Source organism: Periplaneta americana, chromosome 6, assembly GCF_040183065.1.
Source record: "Periplaneta americana isolate PAMFEO1 chromosome 6, P.americana_PAMFEO1_priV1, whole genome shotgun sequence".
Taxonomy (NCBI): Eukaryota; Metazoa; Arthropoda; class Insecta; order Blattodea; family Blattidae; genus Periplaneta; species Periplaneta americana.
In genome coordinates this window covers 49,997,534-50,010,039 of record NC_091122.1, presented here as the reverse complement: position 1 = coordinate 50,010,039, position 12,506 = coordinate 49,997,534, and the positions used below count along the sequence as shown (strand labels likewise).

At 36.2% G+C, this 12,506-nt stretch overlaps 1 protein-coding gene across 5 annotated transcripts in view; it reads left to right on the top strand.

The window, feature by feature from the left end:
* ERR (estrogen-related receptor) overlaps positions 1-12,506 on the top strand; it is a 370,747-nt gene that overhangs the window by 187,327 nt on the left and 170,914 nt on the right. The window lies entirely within an intron of this gene.

Here is a 12,506-nt window from a genome sequence, read left to right as displayed (position 1 = left end):
ACTGTTGATTTTCAGAGTGAACACAGCGCTAGACATTTGCGTTGACGAAATGTCACAATAATGAATTGTGAATCACGTCGTGGCTGACCCCACGTTGCCGTGCTTTGTGTTATTATTGGTAGGGAAGTAAATCAATACCGTGGAAGTGGGTCACGGCCAATCCCTTCTATCGTCCATTTCGATCTTTTTATTTCTTGTGCTTTCTGAATAACTGTGTACGATTTAAAGTTGTCAAGATCTTATAAATTAAATATATTTAGGCCTAGGTAAAATAAAATTAATGTCTGTATACTATGGATATCTAGCAGCATCTGTGTTGATGTCGATGCTTACGATTAATAAAATCGATAACAAGGTTCAAATTTTGACAACAGGTTTGTTACTGTTAATCTAAATTGGGACAATACAGTACTTATAATATGATTAGAGGTAGTGTTTTTAGCAGTTTTAAATGAAACATATCTTGAATTTAAAAATTTACTATTTAGTCGCACCTATGAATTTTAAATTTATCATTTAGGAGTATTTTAATGGAAGCCCCATAGTCTAGTATATACAGTCACGAAGCTCAACACGTAGGGAATATGCATCCATAGAAAGTTGCTAACCACTAGGATCGCTACTGTCGCCTCATCACAGACAATGCGAAATAGTACTGGCACAATCTATTGTTCCTAGTACCCTCACACCTCAAGCTTCCTGGCTGTATATACTAGACTGTGGAAGTACGTTGTGGGTCAACACGAAACTCATATTAAAATATCTTTGAGCAATAGTAACAAATATAAATGACACTCAGGAGGAAATTAAACGCAGAATAAATATGGGAAACGCCTGTTATTATTATTCGGTTGAGAAGCTTTTGTCATCTAGTCTGCTATCAAAAAATCTGAAAGTTAGAATTTATAAAACAGTTATATTACCGATTGTTCTTTATGGTTGTGAAACTTGGACTCTCACTTTGAGAGAAGAACAGAGATTAAGGGTGTTTGAAAATAAGGTTCTTAGGAAAATATTTGGGGCTAAGAGGGATGAAGTTACAGGAGAATGGAGAAAGTTACACAACACAGAACTGCACGCATTGTATTCTTCACCTAACATTATTAGGAATATTAAATCTAGATGTTTGAAATGGGCAGGACATGTAGCACGTATGACCGAATCCAGAAATGTATATTATAATGTGTTACTTGAGAGGCCGGAGGGAAAAATACCTTTAGGAAGGCCGAGGCGTAGATGGAAGGATAATATTGAAGTAGATTTGAGGGAGGTGGGTATGATGATAGAGACTGGATTAATCTTGCATTCAGCATAGTTTTATTGCTAGAGAATTATTGGTAAAGCCTGTCTCAAAACGAAATGTGCCATATCAAAGACTTCGTTGTAAATAAAAAAAATGCGTTATAAAGAGACTTTCTGGATGGCATTAAATTTATTTTTCGATTTCGAAATTTCGCGACACACAGGTTGGGAACCCCTGCCCTAATGCATGGCGAATGCTCAGTTTTATCTCGCGAAATACCATCTCTCTATCACCAATCCCATCAACGCTAAATAACCGAGTAGTTGATACAGCGTCGTTAAATAACAAGTTAAAATGGCTGAGCTATGAAGTACTAAATTTCTGTTGTGAAAATTTTACTAAATTGACTTAACTTTTTCTTCCCGTATGTTTTTAAATGCTATTTCAAATGTTAATAAGAGCCCGGATGTTAGGCAAAATGGCTTTTTTTAAACTGCGTGTATGTATGAAAGACCTATGAGAGATAAACACGTTTCCACACTTTGGGGATGATAGGCCCAATTTTTATTTTGCATTTTTTAGCTCCCGTTGCCTATTTTAAGATTAAATGCCTTTTTTAAAAGCCTTTTTCCGTCATTATTGTACATTTTCTAGGCTATATTTATAATGCATTTAAAATAAACCACACATAAATTATATAAAAAAACAAAAAAGAACGGTTATTAATACAGATTAAAAATATATATTCACCTCACACAAATATTTGCTGAGAATCTTATTCTCCAGCAATACATACGTTTCCAAGAAGTCGTAAACTTTTCTCCCCTACCGATTCCATCTTTTATGTCACTTAACAAAGATGTTTGAACAGTATAACCCTCAGTGCTCAGGTCACTTCGGGGTTTACCAGCGAAAGAAAGGGGATGAGGGAAGTATTAAAAGCAAGTCTCCAGGTCCCGTTACTGTTGTCGCTTGCAGCCACAAGTCACGCGTACTTCGAAGTAAAAAGGCATCTTGTTGTGACTTGTAACCAAGAAAAGTGGGTACCGTATTGGATAGTTTATTAAGTATTTGCCTATTTTTTGTCTGTTTGCATGAATAATAAATGCCTATTTCACTGCCTATTGTTACTGTTTTAGTGCCTATATGCCTGCCTATTTTAACTAAAATAAATGCGTATGAGAAGATTCGAAGAGAACGGCAGTTACGTAGACCTTCGGCTCCCCCCTACTACCAATAATACATAACACAATGTCAATACGGCGGTTACTGTCGTCTGCGATGCAACGAACTTTCCTGTTGATTTTCGAGCTCATTTTTTTCCTGGTTATTATATGCTTATTTAAGTTGTGTTAACTCTCGCTAAGTGGTTTTATATTTTATTTTATCCGTCCTAGTATTTATTTTCTTATTGCTTAATATTTTTGTATTATTATTATTATTATTATTATTATTATTGAATTAGGCCTAATTTGTATTACTATCTTTGTATCATCTCCGTCACGGTTATTCTGTTATTATTATTATTATTATTATTATTATTATTATTATTATTATTATTATTATTTCTATCATCAACATTATCATTGATCTCTGTAAAATTTATGTAGACTACTGGACTGTACCCGAGCAGGAGCATATGCCCATTTCGGGTATGTATCATTTCAAATGTTAAATTGTGAATAAATTTGAATTTGAATGCGGGCTCTATTAATGAATGTCATTTCAGTTGGCCTATGCGTTTCTTTTTCTTCAGCTCCCCCCATAATTTTATTGTATTTGTTGACTGAATAAATGGAGAAACTATTATTAAAATGCAGAAAAACTATGAAATGTGGATTATCAGTCCCTATGTTGTTTTTAAGAGAATGCAGTATTTACCGATTCGTTCTTAATTAAATAAAAGATAATGGAAATACATGGATATCCCTTTTTCTTAGAATGAATACTCATGCTACTACGTAGAATTCCTTGTTCCTCTGGTAGCGTCGTGCTAGAGCACGGTCTTATTCCGCGAACTTATTTTCGACTTCCGATGTTGACGCGGATACGTCTTGTGGTTGACGAAATCATAGGATGTGGGTTTTCTCATTTGCTTCAACATTACAAATTCTGCCCCACCAATTCTATTTGACCTTCCATTTCCCTCATTTAATGTCATAAAAAATACCAAGCACGAGTTTCGGTGATGCCGGCTGGAGATTGTTAGCCAGATTATTTATTCTTTTGAAACGCTTACGACCTTGAACCGGAGCCAGATGGGGACACACACATAGGTGGAGGGATCCGCTGGTAAACGGGAATGTTTACCGGAGTGTCGACGCTAGTCTCTTTAACAAAACTTCACTAGCAGATCAGCAGGGCCGGATTTTTGTTGTTATTAAAGTCTGTGTGATGTATCTTGTCGTCCACAACTGTGGAGTAACGGTTAGCACGTCTAGCCGCGAAACCAGGTGGCCCGGGTTCGATTCCCGGTCGGGGCAAGTTACCTGGTTGAGGTTTTTTTCCGGGGTTTTCCCTCAACCCAATATGAGCAAATGCTGGGTAACTTTCGGTGTTGGACCCCGGACTCACCTTCATCTCATTCAGACGCTAAATAACCTAAGCTGTTGATAAAGCGTCGTAAAGTAACCTACTAAAATAAAAAATGTATCTTGTCTCACTGTGAAAAGAGAGAGAAAGGAGATATGTCTTACTTCGTTCTGTGTTGTTATGGCGATGGGGGAGTGGAGGGGTGCCGTCCATCCATCCAGTGGCGGAAGAGACTAGTTGATACATTATGTAGCGCAAAATAAAATAACAAATATTTCGCTTCATACTGTGTAGTTCCGTCACTGAGGTTGTCTTTCAAGAAACTGAGTTCCAGCAGCCTGTACAATAACAAGGTTTTGAAAGGAATCCTGAAAATTTACAACCCTCCTATAGTCTCCACCCTCATTTGAAGGGACTTGGTTTTATAGCTACTGAGACAAGATAAACCTTACCATGTATAGTGATATACGTGAAATATGATAGAGAGATGTAGCAAGAAGTATATTCACATTTTATCATGGATGTGACTGGTTTATGACAGTAAATTCACAGCGAATTTGCGAATTGTTTTGCGAAAATTGGCTATTTTTGCGAAAAATCTTTATTTCTGCGATAAGAACCATAAAATACATCTTTTTTATTACCTTCAAGAAATGCATTATATTAGTTTTGGATATGTTAGCTCCAAAAGAATAGAGACAAATTATTTGGGAATTCAGTTACCTTTAATGATCTACGGGACCATTGATCAACGGGTTTTTGTACAGAACTAGTTAAGTAACAATACGACTGATTAAAAAGGGTAAATTTATTATTATTATTATTATAGAATAAAATCAGCAGTAAAAAAGGTCGAATTTATCAGTGACAGGTTATCATATTTAGTACTTAAGGGTAGATGGTGCGACATCATAGTTATAAATGCTCACGCCCCTACAGAAGAGAAAGACGACTATATAAAGGATAGCTTCTATGAGGAATTGGAACATACTTTTGATCAGTTCCCTAGATATCATATGAAAATTTTATTGGGGGATTTCAACGCTAAAGTAGGACGGGAGGATATTTTTAGACCAACTATTGGAAAAGAGAGCCTACACGCAATTAGTAGTGACAATGGAGTTAGATTAGTCAACTTTGCCACATCGAAAAATTTAATTGTCAAAAGTACAACATTCCCCCATAAGGATATACATAAATATACTTGGACTTCTCCAGATGGATTGACACACAACCAAATAGATCACATCTTGATAGATAAACGGAGACATACTAGTATAGTAGATATTCGAACTTTCAGGGGTGCAGACTGTAATTCTGACCATTATTTGGTGATTGGAGAATTAAGAGAAAGATTATCAGTAGCCAAGCGAGTAGAGCAACAAGTTAATATTACTAAATTCAATATTTTGAAATTAAAGGACGAGGAAGCTAAGCAAAATTATCAGGTCGAAATTTCGAATAGGTTTGCCACTTTAGAAAGTTCCGACGAAGTTGAGAAAGAATTAGATGTTAATAGCGTGTGGGAAAATATCAGAGATAGTATCAAAATTGCAGCTGAGCAGAGCATAGGTTATTATGAAACTAAGAAAAAGAAACCGTGGTTTGATGAAGATTGTTGCATGGTAGTAGAAAGAAGGAAACAGGCAAAATTGAAATTCTTACAGGATCCAGTTGAGGAGAAGAGAGATAATTATTTCAATGAAAGACGGGAAGCAAGTCGTACACTTAGGAATAAAAAGAGAGGTTACTTGAAGGAAAAACTGAATGAGGTAGAAACAAATAGTAAGAATAAAAACATTCGAGATTTATATAAGGGTATAAAGGAATTTAAGAACGGATATCAGCCAAGGGTAAACGTGATCAAGGATGAGAATGGTGACTTGCTTGCAGACTCTCCATCAATCCTAAACAGATGGAAAAACTATTTTGCGCAACTACTAAATGTACATAGGCCAAATAGAAATGATCGGGACGAAATTGAAATACAAACTGCTGAGCCATTTATACCCGAACCCACGCTTTCAGAAGTCGAAATTGCGATAGAAAATCTGAAAAAGTACAAGTCTCCAGGTATCGATCAAATTCCAGCAGAATTAATACAAGAGGGTGGAAGTGCATTATATAGCGAAATTTATAAACTTGTACTTGCTATTTGGGAAAAGGAAATTGTACCAGAACAATGGAAGGAGTCCATAATTGTACCTATTTTTAAAAAGGGGGACAAAACCAACTGTGGTAACTTTCGAGGAATATCACTTTTGTTGACGTCGTACAAAATTTTGTCCAATATTCTTTTGAGGAGATTAACTCCGTACGTAGATGAAATTATTGGGGATCATCAGTGCGGTTTTCGGCGTAATAGATCGACTATTGATCAGATTTTTTGTATTCGGCAGATAATGGAGAAAAAATGGGAGTATAAGGGTACAGTACATCAGTTATTCATAGATTTCAAAAAGGCTTATGACTCGGTTAAGAGGGAAGTATTATATGATATTCTTATTGAATTTGGTATTCCCAAGAAACTAGTTCGATTAATTAAAATGTGTCTCAGTGAAACATACAGCAGAGTCCGTATAGGTCAGTTTCTATCTGATGCTTTTCCAATTCACTGCGGGCTAAAGCAGGGAGATGCACTATCACCTTTACTTTTTAACTTCGCTCTAGAATATGCCATTAGGAAAGTTCGGGATAATAGACAGGGTTTGGAGTTGAATGGGTTACATCAGCTTCTTGTCAATGCGTGTGACGTGAATATGCTAGGGGAAAATCCACAAACGATTAGGGAAAACGCGGAAATTCTAGTTGAAGCAAGTAAAGCGATAGGGTTGGAAGTAAATCCCGAAAAGACTAAGTATATGATTATGTCTCGTGACCAGAATATTGTGCGAAATGGAACTATAAAAATTGGAGATTTATCTTTCGGAGAGGTGGAAAAATTCAAATATCTTGGAGCAACAGTAACAAATACAAATGACACTCGGGAGGAAATTAAACGCAGAATAAATATGGGAAATGCGTGTTATTATTCGGTTGAGAAGCATTTGTCATCTAGTCTTCTGTCAAAAATTCTGAAAGTTAGAATTTATAAAACAGTTATATTACCGGTTGTTCTGTATGGTTGTGAAACTTGGACTCTCACTTTGAGAGAGGAACAGAGATTAAGGGTGTTTTTAGAATAAGGTTCTTAGGAAAATATTTGGGGCTAAGAGGGATGAAGTTACAGGAGAATGGAGAAAGTTACACAACACAGAACTGCACGCATTGTATTCTTCACCTGACATAATTAGGAACTTGAAATCCAGACGTTTGAGATGGGCAGGGCATGTAGCACGTATGGGCGAATCCAGAAATGCATATAGAGTGTTAGTTGGGAGACCGGAGGGAAAAAGACCTTTAGGGAGGCCGAGACGTAGATGGGAGGATAATATTAAAATGGATTTGAGGGAGGTGGGGTATGATGATAGAGACTGGCTTAATCTTGCACAGGATAGGGACCGATGGCGGGCTTATGTGAGGGCGGCAATGAACCTTCGGGTTCCTTAAAAGCCATTTGTAAGTAAGTAAGTAAGTATTATTATTATTATTATTATTATTATTATTATTAGCTTTATTTTACCATGATTGTTACAATTACAATGCCGTGTATAAAAATACTGCTAATTAAGATTGTGTTTGAGTGTATCACATTACATGGTAAAAAAATAGTCACTAAACTTTCACGAAAATTTTGAAAAATTTTCACCAAAACTCCTGGCCCTGCATATCAGGAATAGTTACAGTGCCAATCGGAGGACGTCGAGTTGGCGAGACCCTCTGACACACTCGCTGTAATATTTTATGAAGAATAGAGGTCTGCCTGAGCTTATCGCTGTGTCTCCAGGGCTGTAAATTCACTCGTAGAAATAAACAACGATCTAGAAAGCAAGACTAGCAGCGCCCGCAAAGCCGAAAACCCGCACGACAATGTTGTATACGTCGCATCGTTGACGTAAAGACTGCTTGTGAGTGTTTCGAGACGTCGAGATCGATCATTCCCGAAGTTCCGAACGTCAAGCAGCCTTGAATCGCCACAGTTGTTTATACCTGACTGAATTTTTGTCTGCTTTGGAACTGAAACAATCAAGTAGCCTATTTAAAACATCATCTCTACCTTTCAGTGTATAATAATCCGTTCCCCAGTCTTTATTTAATTACTAGGCCCTTATTAAAAGGCTAGGAATTTTCTTTTCATATGTTTGAGATCAAGTGTGCAATCTCAAGTAAAAATATATTCATCATCATCATCATCATCATTGGCGCTACAGCCCTTGGTGGGCCTGGACCTCCCTTAGTAATTGTCGCCATCCGTCTCTATCTTGTGAGCAGCGTTCCAATTCTTGCACCCAACTTTCTGGCATCCTCTTCCACTCCATCAATCCACCGCAAGTGCTGTCGACCTCGTCTTCTCTGACCTCCCGGATTTGTTATTACAATTTTTTTTGCAAGGTTCACTTGGGTCCATGCGTATTACATGTCCTGCTCACCTCAATCTGCTAGTTTTAACTGTATTGATTATATTTGGCTCTCCTAGAAGTCTATATAATTCATAGTTGCATCTCCTCCTCCAGAGACCTTCCTCAAATGTTGGGCCATAGATCCTTCGCAGAATCTTTCTTTCGAAAATCTCCAATCTTTTTTCATCGTTTTTGGAGATTGGCCACGTTTCTGCCGCATATGTCACAACTGGTCTCACTAATGTTTTGTAAAGAATAAATTTTTACTTCCCTGGATAGAGCATGCGAACTAAAGTGATATTTCAGGCCAAAATATGCTCTGTTTGCTTTCAGTAATCGATTAGAGATTTCTTTGGACATGTTATTATCGCTAGTGACCACTGATCCTAAATATGTAAAGTTGTCAACTTTCTCAGAATTATAATCTGATATCTGCAGGCTGAATATCTTGTCAACTATCTTTCCATTATCCATTAACGTTATGTTTTATGTTTCTTAGAAATGCAGATTTATTTGGGAATTTTTTTTCTATTTATATAACCATAGGTAATATCACCATAATTATTTATATTGTGTCAATGTGTCTGTAGCGAATGCAAACTCCATTCTATGCTAGGGCAAAGTAAATATTAGTGTAATTGTTAAAATAGCCCAGGTTTTGTTCTGTCCAACTTAACCAAATAGAAGTCGCGTGAGCTGCCAGTCAAGTACTTCGCTTGCATAAGCATGCTCGTCGCCTACTTACGGGCTATTCCATATGAAATCGATCAGTAAAAAACCTCGCATTTTTTAATACTCTAATTTGTTCCCTATTTATACAAGGTGCTGAGGACAGTGCATTTTTTTTTTTCAAAAATATACTATCGAAGGTCAAACTGTTTTCGTACTATTGAGCGACAAATTTAGCGTATTTTATAAAAACAAGCCTCTTTCAGCGCTCAGAACTCTGGAACCATTTACTGCAGAACATTGCACGGGAGCTCATTTTGAAGCTGACATTTGGTAGGTTATGATAAGAAGTAATCCTTATTTTTATTGTATACAGAGAGACAGATAATCTGATTTTACTTACTTTTAGGCTTTTTGCCCATTTGTAAAAATGCAAAAAATATTGAGAAAAAACCTTGCATTATTAAGAGGGACTTCGGCATTGTTTGCTTAGTGGCTCGGCAATAAGTTTCGAGGGTATTAAATAAATTATTTTCACACGCCTGGACTTGAACGGCGCAGTACCGCACGCACTGGCCGAGAGCTGAAGATAATCGAGTGTGGGGCGTCATTTTAATCCTGTGTTTATGAAAACCTGTGATAAAGCTAGCCCAGCTATGCGCTACTAGACGAAACATCACGTGTTTGTCTCCTGGCCTTGCTTGTCTCGGCTAACTCCCGCCTCACAGTTAGCTGGTTAGTTCACGCGCGTACTATTTATTTTCTTTATTTGATATTTTCAATACTTTCTTATCAACGGTGCACCAGTAAAAAAAAAATATGTGTTTATTTGTACTTTCAATGCGGAATCTAACCATATATTTTAAAAATATTTTTTCGTGGTCAAAGGCGTCTTAATGAAGAAAAATCTAAATTTCTCCATTTCCATAAAAAGTAAGAAAAATTGTTTACATGTCATTATAAACTTTAATTTCTCAGCATCAAAATAAACCATGATTTTGATCATTGGGTGAAAGGGTTTCGGAGCCACAACAGTTTAAAGTTGCTAATTTTATGAAAATACGATAAATTAAAATATTTTTAATTTAAACACTATGAAGTTCTGATGCCTCAAACTTTGCACAAAGCATTGTATCACAGTTGTCTACGGACAGAAAAAGTTTCATTGTATTTAAAAATTGCAAGGTGAATTTTCTCTATATTTCGGTCGATTTGAGATGGAATAGCCCATATGATCTCCATGTAGATACATTTCATCCAAACAACATTGGGCCCTTTAGATTTTCACGCTTCGCCACATGGGAATTGTTATAATAGCTCATGAACGCCAAAAATACTTGTACAGTAATGTGACGTTTCGTTTCATTTTCTAAAATTGTTTTGCATTGATTCTAATAATATAATTCTTCAGAGACACAACATTCTTATTTCACCCTACTTCATTATTGATCCCCATGAAGACCCTGTGTACACTGCTGACGTCAGAGCGAGTAAGGTCAGCTGCAGAGGCAGCATTAAAAGATGGTACTGGATGATTCAAGGTCTTGGTCGGTTTGGGTGCCATATAAAGGAGTCGTAAATACTTGAGAAGGAGATACAGTATGTGGGGAGCTAGCTTAATAAAAGTAAAGAGCGAACAGTGCAGTGTGGGTGTGGATTCGAAAAGCATTCTTAAATTTTGATGAAATGATTTAGCATTTTAGAGTGAGAAATACACAATTACTGTTTGGTAGCAACATAAATCTAGAACAGTTCAGTGAAGTGTTAGATTCCTTAAATGCGGAAGATGCAGCTGGCATTGCGATAGCTCAGAAATGTTTTTCTGAAGATGGCATCGAGATACGTAGGTGGGAAGCAGGGTCGCACACCACATGTTAAAACAGAGATAAACATATGTTTGTAAATAAAAATATGTACTCGCGCTAGGATTTCTCGTTATTTATTGTAGTTTTATTTTTATTTGAACACTAGCCGTACCCGTGCGCTCCGCTGCACCCGTTAGAAATAAATATAAGTAATTACATAATTTAAATAGAACATTTGATCCAGGGAACATTCGTGTTTGATAGAAGGATAAATCGTTTAATATGTTACTTAATTTAAATTATATTTAAATAATTAAAATGCGATCATTTTGGTCCAGAGAGCACTCATTTGGTGCAATGACAATTCCTTTAACATGTTGCTTAATTTTTATTACATGCAACCATAGTTTCATGAACATTGACATCATTTAGATTTAATGTGTATACTTTATTTTACTTGCTATATGTTTCCATTGAATTATGCTAATAACTTAATTTTAACCATTGTTTTCTACGTATTCAATAAATGCCGCTTGGCCCACCATGGTTCTGAACCCTTCAAATAACTTATATTATATTATATTATATTGTATTATCAGCTGGCTACGGACTGGAACGTCCGGGTTTCGATCCCAGGTGGCGACAGGATTTTTTCTCGTTGCCAAACTTTCAGAACGGCCCCGAGGTTCACTCAGCCTCCTATAAAATTGAGTACCAGGTCTTTCCCGGGGGTAAAAGGCTGCCAGAGCGTGGTGCCGACCACACCACCTCATTCTAGTGCCGAGGTCATGGAAAGCATGGGGCTCTACCTCCATGCCCCCCAAGTGCCTTCATGGCATGTTACGGGGATACCTTTACCTTTACCTTTTTTATATTATATTATATTATATATTATATTATATTATATAAAAAGTGTGTTGATAACGGATGTACTCCGATAAGTAAGTTTTTAATTTGTTATGGGAGCTCTTGAATCTCAGGAGGAACAACTTTTACAATAGCGCACCATAATCTGCTTGGCTCATTACCCAATGTTTTTGCATTGCATTTAATGCATATATATTTTATGTATTTTAACACGATTCAATTGAGCATAATTAAAATTTGGATTATAAAATAATGGAATACTAAGCTAACATACTATTACTGCGTACTAAATCAATACACTCGTTGTTCGTTAATTCTCTGAGATTAAAATGAGTGTGTACATAATATTATTTTAAGAAATACAGAAAACGAATATACAGAATAGCCTATCAAGTTTTCTGTGCATAAGAAGCTATTTTGATCTTACCTGTCCTCGATTCACTTAGACGTTACTGTAATAACATTATAGCATTATGTCCATCTAGAGAAACTACACTTTCCAATGGTGAATTAATAATTAATTATACAAATCGGTTAATTTAGCTTCCGATATTACTTCATACAAACACAGAAACATTCTCTGTTAGGCTATGTTTCATAGCTTTCGATTGTTTTTGTCCAAGGCCCCTTATAGACGAAGTCGTTTGTTTTTTTATTTCATTACACCGCCTTAGATGGCGTTGTTATTGCAATTTTGAAACTCATTTATCTCATTAAATATCACTCTTATCAAAATTTTGCATGGAATAAAACTTATCGGAAATTATTTTTAAAGAAACTTTGTTATGTAATATCTTTCATGAAAATTAATAATAAGGGAGATATTTCGATTTATTTAATTCAAGCCCCCTTATAACCCCCTTTTTAAATAAAATATTTTGGATGCCATAT